This window comes from Ornithodoros turicata, chromosome 2 (genome assembly GCF_037126465.1).
Source record: "Ornithodoros turicata isolate Travis chromosome 2, ASM3712646v1, whole genome shotgun sequence".
Classification (NCBI taxonomy): Eukaryota; Metazoa; Arthropoda; class Arachnida; order Ixodida; family Argasidae; genus Ornithodoros; species Ornithodoros turicata.
In genome coordinates this window covers 74,683,044-74,697,649 of record NC_088202.1, presented here as the reverse complement: position 1 = coordinate 74,697,649, position 14,606 = coordinate 74,683,044, and positions in this window count along the sequence as shown.

The following is a 14,606-nucleotide window of genomic DNA, read 5'->3' as shown; positions in this document are numbered from 1 at the left end:
GTTTTCTTGGTTTGACGCTAGGCGTGCTGCACTCGGATGAAGTCGAATGTTTAAAATTCGAGTTTAGAGAAACCGTGGGGTTTTCATGTATGAATTTTCGCATGGAGAGTCCTTGTTGGGCACTTTATCGAGTGCAAGTACGAAAGAGCTCCCAGAGTTTCTGGTCAGAGTCCCTTTAAGGGTGTGGACCAGCCTAGAATGCGTGTGTTCTCAATAGCTTGCTGTGCAGATTTGGAGTCGGTGAACACTGTTCGTTCTCGCGGGCTCAAATCAACTATGTGCTGCACAAAGAATAGAACTGCATAAAGTTCTGCAAATGCAGATGAGGTTGGATGCGAAAGGCGTCGTCCTTGTGCTACGCCTTCGGATGGTACTATAAAGGCCAACGCAGACTTGCCATTTCTTGAAGAGTCATGCGTGTATACTGCTGCGGAACCGTCAAACTTCTCTTCTACCAGAGCATAAAAATGGGCTCGGATGACTTGAGGGGAAACCTGATCTCTTCTTTCCAGAAGGTTCGGAAGACTTACGAAGGTGGGTGGTACAGGCAGAGACCAGGGGGCTTCCGGGGGTGCACTCTTAAAACTGAACTTCACCGCATAGCACGCTCTTAGCCAACCATCATCTCGAATGACATCGTTATCTGCCCTGATTTGTAGAAAACGGGAGGCGTACGCCTTTTCTGTGCCTCTTATGCTGTTCATAATTGTCACAAAAAAGGCGTACGCCTCCCGTTTTCAGCAAATCAGGGCAGATAACGATATCATTAGAGATGATGATTGGCTAGGAGCAGACTTGTACAAGTTACCGAAAAAAAGGAATTAAATACCGTTACTCGCTACCACGAAAAAAAAGGAACTAGATACGTTACTCGTTACCAAAGTAACGAAAGGAACGCGTTCTTGTTACTCGATAGTAACGAGTTACTTTTACGTTACCACGCTATTAGAGCCACAACCATGTCAAAATTGACACGTGCTTCATTTTGTCCGACAATTTCCATGGAATTCGCTTTGAAGAATAGTTGGTACCCGAAATGGGCATCGGTTATTTTTGGTGCGTTTGCTCGAGAAAGCCTCTGTGACAAGACTGAAGAATTGCTGTGGAAAGGCATGGTTGCATCAAATACAGCCACTTTGTTTGATACCACAAACACATGTGTTGGATGCGCCTGATCAGTAGCGAGGCTTACTTTCCTTCTTTTTTTGTTCTTTGAATTCAAGGACAACAGCTGCTTTTATTCCCATATTTTGGCACCACTGTTAGGAGGCTACACGACGTCAGCGCGATATTGTGCGTTTATGCAAACTGATAAATGCTACACCAACGTCTACAAGCCGTTGTATAAGCTGGCTCTTGGCATGGCTAACCTTTCTTTTCTTTTAGTAAACATAACCGCACCCCCCCCCCCCCCCCGTTGTAGACCATCAAAACCAGCCAGGGTTCTCAGGTTATCGGGCTACCTCATCACAACACGGCACCGGCTCCACGATGTATTCGATTGATGCCTGGAAAACAGTGCCTTTAACGTATAATCCTCGATACGGTAACTGCTACAGCGGTAAGATATTGAAGACGCTTACATGAGCACACTTTTCCAAATTCGAATGCGACGAGTGGGATGCACTAGGTCACTTTAGTTTGGGAAGGCAAGGAAAACACCAAAATATTACATTCCCGTCACCTTTTTCCGCCTTCACACTGAACATGTCGTCCAACCCAGGCCACACTGACGTGGTTATCGTCTGTGCCATCTTATAATCCAACGAGTGATCCTCACTGGAGTCCACAAGTGTGGAGGTGGGAGCGAAAATACAGGGACTAAGGTTTCCTCCCGGTATACTCTGCTAGGCCAATGACACGCGCGAGCTGCATATAATAAACTCGGGATTTCGTGGTCCACGTCGGGTGGACCCACTTTACAACAACACGGCGAATCAGCAGAGAATGACAATGCCATCTCAGGATCCGAGTTTCGGGGAGCTTAGTTACTCTAATATATCCATTGGCAGCTGCTGGAAGATAACACCCACAAACAAATCCAGGGTACTTTACCAATAATGCTTTCATGGTCAATGACACGACCGGGAAGTGTTGCGGCATTCATCATGCCGGTCACCTTAGGAATCAACAAAAGAATGACTGTTGACCAGAGGCTCCCACGAGCTGAGCATCCAGGTCAGGTCACCTCGAGTTAGAAGCGTACGTGATTTCGGCAATTTCCACATAGTAATTGACCATGTCGTTCCATGTTGAAGCGGAGCGTAAACGAAGGAAAGGAACGAGTAACGTGAGTAACGCGTTACCGATTTTTGTAACTAAATACGTTATTAGTTACAATTTTTAGAAAAGTAACTAGGTCGTTACTTCGTTAGCGAAAAAAGTAACTGGTTACTGGGTACCGAGTTACTTGTAACCAGTTACGTACAACTGTGGCTAGGAGCGTGCTATGCGGTGAAGTTCAGTTTTAAGAGTGTGTGACAACGAACACCTCAGTCCGGTGTACAATTCGGTCTTCTGTCATCCCAAATTTCATGACGAGCACCGTCATCATGCATCAAGATCGCACTCCAACTAACCGAGCACTTCAATCATCAGCTCATCAGAAAACTGGAAAATCGCTACGAAAGTAATACTGCACAGACAGTACGGAAAGTCAAAAGAAATCTGCCTAAGGAAAGGGCTCACACTCTTCAACAGCCCTTTTGGATCCTACCGCACTCGGAAGTACACACAGAAATTCCCGGAATGAATAATAAATCAGAAACGAATGCCTCCGTGCTGAAAACACTGTCCCCAGCATATACCTTCAGGGCAGCTTCGCATCAAGAACAGTCGTCTATACAGATGGTTCCTGTTCAGAAGACAGATCTGCATATGCTTTTATCAGTGGAACCATACGGAAGGGATGCAGGCTCTCACATGGCACCTCATCTACCGCTGCTGAACTACACGGTATATTCAAAGCACTATGCCACATAAAAAAATCTCACCCGAAAACTTGGCTCATCTACACAGACACAAAAGTCCTCCTTAGAAGCCATCATCAAAAGAAGTGATTTGAATTATATGGTGTACAAAATCCTCAGCACCCTCAGCGATACCATACGGTCAGGTAACAGTGTAACATTGCAGTGGATTCTATCCCACTGTGGTATATCAGGGAATGAAGCAGCAGACAAAACAGCCAAGGAAACTCTAAGCAAGACCCAAGCTCAGCGCCATACCTTTCTCGAAAGCTGACACCACAGCTATCTAAGGAAAACGACGACCCAAAAATCCACAGAACTATGGAAGGCATCCCTCCGACCTGCTGATTGTCGGAGGGATGCGTTCTTGCTGCTCTTTCACCCATCCCAATTTGACAGCTAGTGTACCAAGAAGCCTGGAGAGGCCTCTGTAAACAGCCAGCCACAGAATCCGCCTAGGTCAGCTTTATTCACAGACAACACTCTACAGAATGAAACTCACATCGACTTCGTTATGCCGCACATGCAACACTCTGGAAGACACACTTGACATAATCATGCAGTGCCCATTTTACGAAACTCACAGAGAACGACTTCAGACAGTGCTTGATAAGCTTGACTCCCGACCTTACAGCTTCTGCAAACTATTTGGTTACTGGCGCTGCAAACAGCAACAAGTGAAAGTAAAGAAAGCCCTCTGCGCATTTTTAAAAGACAGCGGTATCGTCAACCGCTATTAAGCCGTTCTCACGTTGATGTGAAAATGAGAGAATGAAAGAAACAGTGACGCTCATCTCAGAGCGTCGCACGTTCAGGACACGCCTTCGCAATTACGCTGAAGCTTAAAAGAAATGGAGATGCAGGTGCCCACCAGAGAGACCACATAGCTCCAGACACCATCCAGCTAGAAGAGGAAAAAGAAGACGAAGAATATCGCACACATGCCCAGGAAATATCCGATAGCGCGAGGTCGATGGCGCTCGGCGGTGTTCGTCGTTGAAACGAACAGCATGTCATTGAAAGAGATTCGTTGTGTCACCTACAAGAAGATGTGCGTTTTGTCGTCGCAAGTCAACAAAAATCTTGCATACAAGGAGCCCGTAGAGGTGTCTCCCTTGTCGTTTTGTATGTTCTCTGTCTGTTCACGTATGTACAGAAGGAATAAGCAAACGAACAAAAGTCACGCGCAGTGAAAATGGAGTGGAAAGTAATTCAAGGACTATTGACAAGCTGCCTAGAGCGTCCGGTTTTATCGGTCATACGGAAGTGCTCGCTTGTCGAAATTTTATAATTGTTCATTTCTTGAGTTCTCCCTCAAGCAGGCGAAACACCCACATACTGGGTGTCCCAGAAAACGTGTCATTGAATTATAATAAAAAAACTACGCCACCTAGAATCATGCGGTCAAGAGCATTTGTTCTAATTAGGTTTTTGCCACCTCCTAATGTGAATATCATGTACTCCAAGTTTAATTATGTAAATATTTGCGAACTCAACTCGGAAATTTGCCAAGTAAAGGTCACTTTTTTACCCCACCAATATGAAGAGCGTGCCGAATTCACTCAAATTCATGATAATTCACGGTGATATTCACGAGGTATCCCATCGGAAAAATAGCCGAATACCATGCTTTTCGGAGCACCCGACCATAGCGCGCGATGACTTTTTGAGCGCAATCGCCCTCAGTGCGACGAAAGGAGGTTCCGAAGCCAGCCCACAAAGTGATAGTAGAAAAAGTAACAGTTCCTAAAACTGGGAGAGGGAAAGCATTATCCCAGCGAAAGTCGGACGTGATAAGCCGTGCCTGTTTTATCTCTTTCTGCGATGTCGGGGAGGGCGGAGTTTCGAACCTCCTTTCGTCGGACTGACAAAGATTGCGCTGAAAAATTCATCGTGCGCTATTCTGTGCGACCTCCGTACAGCATGATGTTCTGCTATTTTTTCCGATGGGATAGCTCCTGAATATCCCTGTCAATTATCATTAATTTGACTAAATTAGACACGCTCTTCACATTGGTGGGGTAAAAAAGTGACATTTACTAGGCAAATTTCCGACTTAAGCTCGCGAAAATTTACATAATTTAACTTGCGTTACACGACATTCACATCAGGAGGTGGCAAAAACCGAGTAAGAACAAATACCATTGACCACATGACTCTAGGTGGTGTAGTTTTTTTATTATAATTCAATGACACGTTTTCTGGGGCACCCTGTATATGAGATTGTTGAGCTTGTAACCGGATAACGTGCGTGCGTCGTGCCCTTGCGTAAGCAGATATCGCGGTGCGGTGAGTGAAGTGCGAAGGTGGCGTCATGAGACGTTGGGTATCACGTGAGGTGTGGTGATGCAGGTGGCGCGAGTGGAAAGCACAATACGCCAGACTGTCAGACGCGAGGCTCCGCCAAGGAAGCTTCTTAGTGCAGAACAGATTTATTTATTTACTCGTTTTTATTTATTTTATCCTCAAGGCGTCAGAGGCGTCACAGAGGAGAGTAGGTACAGGAAAATATAGAAGAAAGGCAAAATCAAATCACAAAAGATTCAGATTATTACCTGAATCAAACACTAACGCTTATTAATGGTGAGTAAAAGAGATGGTCATATACAGCTTCGATGAACCTGTTGGTATCAACAATGAACATAATAGAGCCCTGAAGATGATTCAATTCTACCGATGTACGAGTTACGAATAATGAGCGGAACGACGAGGTGTTACAGTTGTAAATGGCGACTTTAAGTTGATAATCAATGCGTAATGATAAATACGATGAAGGCTACAATAGCAATGATTCTAAATGACCGGTTCTATTAAAAAAAAAAAGAGAAAGTGCGAGACGTGCTCGTGAGACCCTCCGCCGGAAATCGAATGATGCTAATTTCAAATTGCGTTTCATTTCGCTGACGCTTGCTGTGCTGTTGTAATTACCAAAAATGAAACGACTGAATCTATTTTGAACACTTTCTAAAATCTGTTTCAGTGACTCCTCTGTAGGATACAAGACCGCTGCTGCATATTCCAGTTTAGGCCGGACGAATGTATTATATAAAGTATGCAAAGTTCTACTGGAGCCAGCTGATAATTGCGTCTAACGCAGCCGAGAGTACGATTTCTAAGACAAATTATTAGTAAGATGTCCCCTAAATATTTATAAGAACTCCTTCAAGAGCGGACATTTCAATGCAGTACAACTCTGACTGGTTATCTTTTCGGGTTACTTTCATATGTTTACATTTATTAAAGTTAGTTCAATAGACAAGGTTTTACACAAAGATGATATCCTATCAAGATCTGACTGGAGATTGGACTATCCGACTGACAACTTAGCTCTCGATAAACTACGCAATCATCTGCGAACAGACGTATGCGAGATGAAACACATTTAGGCAGGTCATTCATATACAGGGTGTCCCACACTGTAAAAGCTGAACTTCACCGCATAGCACGCTCTACACCAACCATTGCCACGAATTATCGTATATCCAAATTGACACAAAAAGGCGTACGCCCCCTCTCTCTCTTCGAATTAGAAGCGATACCTCTATCGTTCGCGGCAATGGTTGGCGCAGAGCGTGCTATGCGGTGAAGTTCAATGTTTAGAGTGCAGAGAACGTGTCATTGAATTATAATAATAATAATAATAATAATAATAAAAACTACACCACCTAGAATCATGCGGTCAACTGCATTTGCTCTCATTAGGTTTTTGCTACCCACTGATGTGAATGTCATGCAATGTAAGTTCAATTATGTAACTTTTTGGGAACTGAACTCGGAAATTTGCCAAGAAAAGGTCACTTTTCACTCCACCAGTGTGAAGAGCGTGCGAAATTTACTCAAATTAATGATAATTGACAGGGATATTGAGGGGAGGTCCCAGAGGATAGCGCGAGACAAATTTTTCAGCGCAATCGTTGTCATTCCGACGAAAAGAGGTTGGAAGCCCAGTCCACTCCGGCGTCGTAGAAAGAGATAACACATGCATGGCCTATCACATCAGGTTCCGCTGGGATCATGCCCCCACTCCCAATTTCAGGAACTGTCACTTTTTCTACTATCACTTTGTGGGCTGGGTTTGCGACCGCCTTTCGTCGGACTGGCAGCGATTGCGCTCAAAAAATTGTCGCGCGTTATGCTCGGCTGCTCCGAAGAGCATGATGTTCGGCTATTTTTTCCGATGGGATAGCTCCTGAACATCACTGTCCATTATCATGAATTTGAGTACATTCGGAGCGCTCTTCATATTAGTATGGTAAAAAAGTGACCTTTACGTGGCAAATTTCCGAGTTGAGTTTGCAAATACGTGGGGCGTTCAAGTCAAACCGGGACTTTTAATTTTTCGCAAAAGTAAAATGGACTTACATGCAAGAAATTAGTTTTATTTTTCAGCGTAATCTCCAGCTGCACTAATGCACTTGTCCCAGCGTTTCACGAGGGCTTGGATGCCAGCAGCGTAGAAATCCGTACCGACGCGTAGCAGCCATGATCGGACCGCATTCTTGATCTCGTCGTCGCAGCTGAAGTGGCGGCCCCCTAGGAACACCTTCAGTGACCCGAAGGGATGGAAATCGCTGGGGGCGAGGTCTGGACTGTAAGGGGGATGTGGCAGCAACTCCCAGCCAAGTTCCTGTAAGGTGCGTTTCGTGAGATGCGCAGTATGCGGGCGTGCATTGTCCTGTAGGAGAAGGACTCCTTTGGTGATGACGCCCGGCTTTCCGAAAGTGGAGGTGTTCATGAATGATAGTGTTCAACGCTCCCACAGAAAGGTCCGTCTTCCGAGCCAGTTCGAGACATGTTATCCGTCGGTCCTTGTGGATCAGCCGCTCCACAAGTTGGATGTTCTCTGGAACTCTGACACTGGGCTCTGAGTCGCCCCGGCCGGGATCGTCCTGCACTGACGTACGGCCGTCTCGGAACCGTTAGCACTTCTCAAACGCTTCGCTGCGGCTAAGTGTATTGTGACCATAATGAGCGTGAAGTCTTCTGTGAATTTCAGATGACTTTACGCCTTCATTCACGAGAAACTTCATGACAATTCGCTGTTCGATGTGCGCGCTCACCTCGTTGTCGACCATCTTGTCTAGCACGTGTCTCCGGTTTTGGACAAACTTTGGACCACCACGTGGTTAAAGCTCAGCTCCGCCGATTTTCGACTGCGACAGAATGGAGCCATGCTTGGGCTGTGCGTTCGTTTCCGCAGAGGGAGCATACATGTGAAAAATTTTCACCCATTTGTTTGTAGTTTTTAAGAAAACAATTTTTTAAATTTCCCTGGCACGGCAGTCCTGTGGTCGGCAAACCCTGGCCAATCCCGGCTTCGTCCTGGCTTAGTCGCGCTCGTGGCTTGGCTAACGCCAAATCGTCGATGCGATGGCGGAGATCTATGGGCGAAGGTGAATGTTTGGGGTGTGTTGCGTGATAATTGCTGTCATTAATAGCGTCAAAGATAGTTTTGCCGGTCTTCTTTAACAAGCCTTACAGGATGGCCTCGTTGTGCAACGACAGCCGTCGTGAGCGGACATTCTGTGCCCGCACTGTGCTTCATGCTACCAACAAGACCTAACACCTAACGTGTGACGTACTCGTACGCATTCTCAATAGCTTTGGCAGCGCACTATGCGCGGACTTGCTGCGCGTGCAGAAAGCACTACCAAAGCTATTGAGAAGAGAACGAGTACGTGCTCGAAGACGAAGTATTTCTTATAAGAAACGTGATAAAACGGTGCGGTGGTCCCCGATAGCTCGTGACAGCTATTTCAGCACGATACAGCGGCCATGACGGAGTGTAAACACAAACTGGTTGCCAGGCAGAGCTGGCTAGGTGTGGCTATCCAATCCGCGCAGTTCCAAGTATGACGTCACAAGTGGAACCGCCGCCCGGTAGTTTTTCTCAAATTTCTCACGAAGGAGTATGGAAATTTAGAAAGCGATGTGCGTTTATGAATGAAGTTGGGACCACGGTTCTGAATATCACAACGCCTTCATACTTTCGGAACAGCAGCGGAGCTGCACTTTAACGCGGAGACCTGTCGCGTGTGAAAATGACGAAAAAGAAGTAGCGCGAGCCATTTGTACACTCAGGAGACAGAAAGTCCCGGTTTGACTTGAACACCCCTCGCACAATGAATACACAAATTGTAACCGAAAGCTGTCGGTTACCTTTCACCGCTTTAATTAAATAGGGAAAAGAAAGTAAGGTAATAGTAAGTAATATAACGCAAGAGAACACATGCAAAAGAGCCTCACATGCTACTTCAGCAGGCCGGTCATCGTCAGGATCAACTTCGTTATAAAAGGCAGCGAAAGCAATAAAACTGAAGTTTTTTGCCCAAAAGATTACTACAAGGCATCACAGCGAATTCACCCGCGGCTGTCGCACAACTGCAAGAACAAGATTTGAATTACGTACGTGGGGAAAGGATCTTAACGCTTTCCTGTTCAAAACATGGGAGCGCAGTTTTCGTTTTGCTTTTTCTCTTAAATCTTCTTTGTCGTTCTAATGCGTCGTTGTTCAAATTCAGTCGGAGGCAGCAGAAAGCAAAACACTTTACATGCAGCGGGCTTTGCTTCCTCTTGAGGAAAAAGGCCTCTGACTCCCACACTTTTAAGACCCCCTGCTTCCTGCAAACAAACACAATTCCCTCTTCACTGATTTTGTCCGTCATGACGTGATGGGAATCTGCTGAGGTAGGAGCAGCAAGGATACAAGAAAGAGGACTGTGTGGATTGCTGAGGAATACGTGACGTTTGAGCACCCTGGAATTTTATTAGAATATGCCTGATACTTGCGTTTCGCATTTGCTCTCCCGTGTAACGTGCGATTCAACAACACGGATTCAATCGACTTCTTCTCTCGGTAAAGAATCACCTCAGCTCTTCAAACGTCCACCCCAAAATTATCACGTCTACGAGCTGCTTCCTTTCAAATGCTTGGATACATAGCGTCCTGATTGTAGGAAACAATAAATACTTTCAGAGGTTGGTAAATGTATGTCCAAGAAAAAAAAGTATGCGATATTTTATTTATTTAGAAATACTACTGGCTTCCGTCTAGAGGCCAAAGTAGGAGCAGTACAATTTAAGAAACAGAAGAATTCAAGTTCATTCAAAAAGAATTCAGCATTCAAGAAACAAGTTTAGATACAAATTGATTCACTGATTCAGATGAGACCACATCATCCGGTAAGCTATTCCACTCTGTAATAGTGCGTGGGAAAAACGAAAACTTAAAAGCATCAATTCTGCAACTGTATGGCTTGATGTAATAGCTGTGCATACTACGTGTTGGCCGCCCTGCAGGTAACTCTATGTATCTACCCGTGTCAATGTTGATTTTTCCATTGATCATATGTGATATAGAATTTTTAATCTAGCTACCTTGCGTCTGCGATCCAGTGTTTCTAGTCCTGCGTTACCGCAAAGGTCTGAAACAGAGCTGAGTTGCCTACACCTGCTAAATACAAATCGCAGTGAACGCTTTTGAACTGCCTCAATTCGAGAAACGTTCCTGGAGGTAGACACATCCCATACTACGTTAGCATATTCTAAGATAGGTCTGATATATGTATTACAAGCAGTTAGTTTGGTTTCCCAAGTAGCGTGTTTTACATTGCGCTGTGAAAACCATAATTTACCGGAAGCCTTTTGGACGATGTGATCTATATATATGCAAATTCCAAGATAAATCATGCGAGATTGTAACACTCAGATATTTAAAACTATTCACGTACGACAAGACATGGGAGTTAATCTTATAATCATAACAAATGACTTCCTTTGTCCTAGTTATACACATACAAACGCATTTTTTGACATTTAACATCATTTGCCAGGAATCACACGAGGTAACAATTTTCTGCAGGCAGTTGTTCAGCAAAAGTTGGTCCTTATCAGAACGAACCTGAGTATAAAGAATACAGTCGTCGAAGAAAATTCGACATTGGACAGGAATATTTCTTAAAATGTCATTAATGAAAATTAAAAACAGCATTGGTCCCAAAACTGAGCCCTAAGGAACCCCAGACTGAATGGCTGTGCACGGCGAGTGTGATGAGTTAACCTGTACGAATTGTTGCCTGCTAGTAAGGTAATCGGCAAACCATTTAATTAAGTTAGGATTACCTAGTACCGAATTAAGCTTCTGTAATAATTTTCCGTGTGACACACAGTCGAAAGCCTTGAACAAATCTAGGAAAATAACATCTGTTTGGCCGCAGTCGTTAAGTATGATGGAGAAATCGTGTAGTCTCGATTAGTTGTGTTACTGTTGACACACCCGTCCGAAATCCATATTGGAAAGGTGTAAAGAAATCGTGTTCTTCAAGGAAGGTAACCACATGATACGATATGTTCAAGTACAAGTACAAGATATGTTCAAGTACTCACCATATGTTCAAGTACTTTGGCACATGTTGGTATACTGGTCGGTAATTGCAAGGATCAGTCGTACTACCCGTCTTGTGTATAGGTAGGACCCTTGCCACTTTCCATTGTTTTGGGACCGCTCCTGTCTTAAAGCCCCAGGTCAGATTTTTCTCTTCAGGAGGTAAGGACGATTTGATTGGCTTCGAAATGGGAGAGGATGATCAGTGATGAAACCAAAATAACAAGAAAATGAGTCCGCTGTTCCAGCCTGCCTTCGGTCTCGCGTCCGCGCTTATCATAGTCTGGTAATCTATCGCGGAATGATAGAGCAGAGTCTTCTTCTCGTCTGCAAAGATAAAAATGTGGAAGCGACGTGCTCGAACGACTGAAAGCATTTCAATTCAGGAGAGGTCCTGAATCAGAAAGAGCGCCACTGGATGAGGCACTTGAGCAAGAGAATAAATGTATTGTAAGGGGATCTGTGGTTTGATTTACAGTGGGCCCTTGAGCATTCCCTATGACGGCTAGAATAATGAAGCTCCTGAGGACGCCAATCCCAACAGGTATGCTATTTCCCATGAATTTCTGTTGCCCCATAATGACTCTTTCGGACCATAAAGTATGAGAAGTCGAGGACCAGTGATTTATCCAGAACCCCCTGCACCCTCAATACCCCCAAATGTTTGGCGACACATCCCTAACTTTTTACCCGTGCACTCCCTACCCCCGCCCAATTTTTTCCAACACACCCTCAGCATGAGTAAAATATGCGCAACTCAGAGATGAAGGCTTAGGAGGGGATGCGTCCCCTTGTGTTAGTCCCCGCCAAATCGTTTCGTAAGGTCCTCAACTTCCTTGTCGCCATGTGCAGTTGGTGACCCTTGTTGGAAAATAGACATATTCACTTATTTCTACACTCCAGCTGAGCTTCAACCTTGATCGGGAACAACGAAAACGTATTAATTTCACGTGTGCTTGCTTCGAATCATAACCGGCACTGGAACCGCACACGTGTGCTTTAGGTATGGAATCAGGTTTGACACAGGTTGTACACGTGGACCCGCGTTTACATGAACTCGACAAAAGCGGGTCGAGTTGGTTTATCGCGGCTTTATAAATCCTCTCCCATCAGGCCGTGTCAACCAATCTTCTAGGGAGGATTGATGTGAGGAGGTGCGACCAGTTTCTGTCGGGTTCATGTAACCGCGGCTTGGGTCGTACGATCCACACCTGATTCAACCCGATGTTTACACCTGATGTGTACATATACACATGTAGAAAAAAAAACAATTTTATTTTATGATGCTGAATGAGGGATTTATTAGGCAGGGGCGATACTCTATTCCGCACATGTAGGAAGTTCGTTCTGCACCCACGGATGCATAGATCAATTTCGGACAGAGTAATTGTCCTCAACGTAGGCACAACGTAGGCACGTCACAACAACGTCACAACGTAGGCACTCAGCGAACACTATATGTCCAATATCCCCCAGATAGATAATGATAATGATGCTGGGTTTACGTATACATCGCGAGATACACAAGAGGTGGCTTTGCAACGGCATTCAAAAGTGGTTACCAACTCAAGTGTCGCGGAGTGACCGGGCGCAATAGTGCGGCCTATGTCTGTCTTTTTTTTTTTTTCTTTCTTCTTTTGTTCCTTTTGGGTATACTCCTAAGGCAATCCGAGACGGCATTCTCGCCTACGTTCGGCACCAAAGTGAAAAAGGCGCAGAAATATGACCGCTTTCTAAAAGAATACCTCAGTATTTTGGTCGGATATTACTGTCCACAGATGAACATTCAGTGTTGTCGCTTTGTCATTGTGTTTATCATTCGAGATACCGTTCCAAGTTCGCACACGTGAAATGAATGCGTTTTAGCTGTTCCTGGTGAAGGTTGAAGCTGAGCTGGAATGTAGAAATAAGTAAACCCAAGCAGCACAATGGGCACTGAAAGTCGAGTGCAATAGCGGTGGGCGGTATGTGTCTTATCAATTTTCTTTAGTTGCACGAACCTGTTCAAGGCCTTCCACCTACCCGTCCACCCCAATTGCACTCGACTTTCAGTACATTGTGCTGCTTGGGAAGGTGTAGATTTCAACACAGGACGCCAAGCGCACGTGTCGACAAGGAAGCTGAGGATCCCAAGAAGGGAGGTGCCCGGGACAAGAAGACAAGGGGACGCAACCCCTTCCTCAGCCTTCATCTCTGCGTTGCACATATTTTACTCGTGCTGCTTGTGTCACGTGCTTGCTGTCCCCGACTTCATACTTTATGGTCCGAAACAGTCATTCCGAGGTAACAAATTCATGAGAAATAGGATATTTATTGAGATAAACCAGGAGCATAATTTTAGCCATCACAAGGAATGCTCAAGGGCACACTTTAAATGAGCCCAGTGGTTACGTTATCGAAACATTTATAATATCGCTCAAGTGTGTCATCCAGTGTGGCTCTTTCTCATTCATTTTATTTTTCGAGCATGTTACACTCACCGCCTGTACCGGTACGACTAATACAACACGTCCCATTCGAAATAATGATAGGAGGAAGCTCGCGGTGGACACATGCTGCAAAAGGACCTTTCCTGAATGTTCTCAGTCGTTCCAGCACGTCGCTTCCACATTTTTATCTTTCCAGACGAGGAGAAGACTGTGCTCTATCATTCCGCGATAGATTAGCTGCCTGTGATAAGCGCGGATGCGAGACCAAAGGCGGGCTGGAACAGCGCGCTCATTTTCTTGTTATTTTGGTTTCGTCACTGATCATCCTCTCCCATTTGGGAGCCAATCAAATCTTCCTTACCTCCTGAAGAGAAAATCTGTTCTGGGGTTTTAAGAGACTTTTTGTATACGAGGTAGAGGTACTCGCTACACCATTCCGCGTATCTTATCAGAAATTAATTAGGAACTTCATGCGCTCCCATAGCTTTTTTACGATTAACCTTGAATAGCAGTTAGCAGGTACCTTGGACAGATAGAGTAATATCAGCAATTGGAGTTTGAATGCCATGAGTGTCAGTAGGGCGGAGCCCATCACCCGTCGTAAATTGGGAACAAAAATAGTGATTCATGTGCTCACAAATTGCTCTGCCATCAAAGGTAACTGATTCTCCCACCTGGAGCCTGTCAATCTTTTTTCGTGATGGAGTTAGGGATCTCCAAAACTTTGCAGGGTCTTCCTTAATAAAGTTATGTAAACTAGCATTATAAAAACCAAATCTGGCCGCACGAATTTCATCATTCAGTGTCTTAGCTACATATTGAAAT